Source organism: Pseudophryne corroboree, unplaced genomic scaffold (genome assembly GCF_028390025.1).
Source record: "Pseudophryne corroboree isolate aPseCor3 unplaced genomic scaffold, aPseCor3.hap2 scaffold_817, whole genome shotgun sequence".
NCBI classification, from domain to species: Eukaryota; Metazoa; Chordata; class Amphibia; order Anura; family Myobatrachidae; genus Pseudophryne; species Pseudophryne corroboree.
Window position 1 is genome coordinate 43760 of NW_026970396.1, and position 1978 is coordinate 45737.

General features: G+C 34.3%; 1 non-coding gene across 1 annotated transcript; it reads right to left on the minus strand.

The window, feature by feature from the left end:
* Nucleotides 1-663: 663 nt before the first annotated feature.
* Nucleotides 664-737, minus strand: TRNAN-AUU (transfer RNA asparagine (anticodon AUU)). The gene has a single exon. It is a non-coding gene; the product is annotated as a tRNA-Asn (tRNA).
* Nucleotides 738-1978: the final 1241 nt, after the last annotated feature.

The following is a 1978-nucleotide window of genomic DNA, read 5'->3' on the forward strand; positions in this document are numbered from 1 at the left end:
ATGGTAATTGACAAAAACAAACTACATTGTCACCAGAAGAGCAATACAAAATGTACAAGTGATATATTAAAATCATCTTTCCAGCTTGAATTTCAATGATGCATTGGGGCAACGATTTTGTGAGAAACATCTTCACCCTTAAATAAAGATTTTCTTAATTCCTTACCTGTGTGCTAATTAGATATCACCTTGTTTTCATATTAAACAGACTTCCACATGAGAAAACAGCAAGGATGCAGTGGCGTTAATGTTTCCTGGTGTCAACTTGTATTATTTCAGTAGACATTGAAATGAGGATGCATCTTGCTGCCTTTCCAATGAAGCAAGTTTAATTTAGTAATAGGTGAAAAACCATCCTTACAAAGGTGTTAATCAGAGACTTGGCTTTGTGGACACTTTTCAGAGAACAAATTTGTTAGCATAAAAATAAAGCCAGAAAATGAAGAGCTGTTTAATCACTCAATTGGATTTTTCTGCCAGCATATTTTTTTTCTCTGCAACCCACTGCTAAATTGTGCTTCCTAGCTGTTTTTATAAAATCACTGAATCAAATCTAACTCTGATTACATCAGAGAAGGCCAGGTACCCTACACCGTAACAGGGGGTTTGAAATTTTGACTTGTCTACTTAAAGATCACCAAAATCTGATCACAAGTTTAATTAGGTCCCTGGGTGGGATTGAACCACCAACCTTTCGGTTAATAGCCGAACACACTAACCGATTGCGCCACAGAGACACTTTGCGAAAAGTGCCTACTGACAAAGGCTAATAAGCATACATCTAGAACGTTTCCTAGAAAAACATTAAAAAATCAATAATCTGGAGAGTTTTTGTAAGATGTTTCTTCCATCAACTAACGAATAAACACATTGGTACTTTCCCATGATGAGTGAGTGCTTCAGGATCTCTTGCACTTACATGTGCAGCAGAGTACTGCAATGGAAGCATGCTGGACCCATAACCCAGAGGTAGGCAGATTGAAACTATCCTTTGTTATATGCATTTTTTTGTTAATTTAAGTAATCAAAACTGGGATTGATATTTTTGCTCTTTTATTTTTACTTAAAGTACAATAACTTTTACCATTTTAATTTGTTTTAATAGTATATTGACAGTATAGTTTTCTTTCAAAAATCCACTTAATTTTCTTTACCCTGTTATTAAAATGGTAATTGACAAAAAAAACTACATTGTCACCAGAAGAGCAATACAAAATGTACAAGTGATATATTAAAATCATCTTTCCAGCTTGAATTTCAATGATGCATTGGGGCAACAATTTTGTGAGAAACATCTTCAAGTAGTGGTGATCTTTAAGTAGACAAGTCAAATTTCATACCCCCTGTTATTGTGTAGGGTACCTGGCCTTCTCTGATGTTAGCAGAGTTAGATTTGATTCAGTGATTTTATAAAAAAAGCTAGGAAGCACAATTTAGCAGTGGGTTGCAGAGAAAAAAAATATGCTGGCAGAAAAATCCAATTGAGTGATTAAACAGCTCTTTATTTTCTGGCTTTATTTTTATGCTAACAAATTTGTTCTCTGAAAAGTGTCCACAAAGCCAAGTCTCTGATTAACACCTTTGTAAGGATGGTTTTTCACCTATTACTAAATTAAACTTGCTTCATTGGAAAGGCAGCAAGATGCATCCTCATTTCAATGTCTACTGAAATAATACAAGTTGACACCAGGAAACATTAACGCCACTGCATCCTTGCTGTTTTCTCATGTGGAAGTCTGTTTAATATGAAAACAAGGTGATATCTAATTAGCACACAGGTAAGGAATTAAGAAAATCTTTATTTAAGGGTGAAGATGTTTCTCACAAAATCGTTGCCCCAATGCATCATTGAAATTCAAGCTGGAAAGATGATTTTAATATATCACTTGTACATTTTGTATTGCTCTTCTGGTGACAATGTAGTTTGTTTTTGTCAATTACCATTTTAATAATAGGGTAAAGAAAATGAAGTGGATTT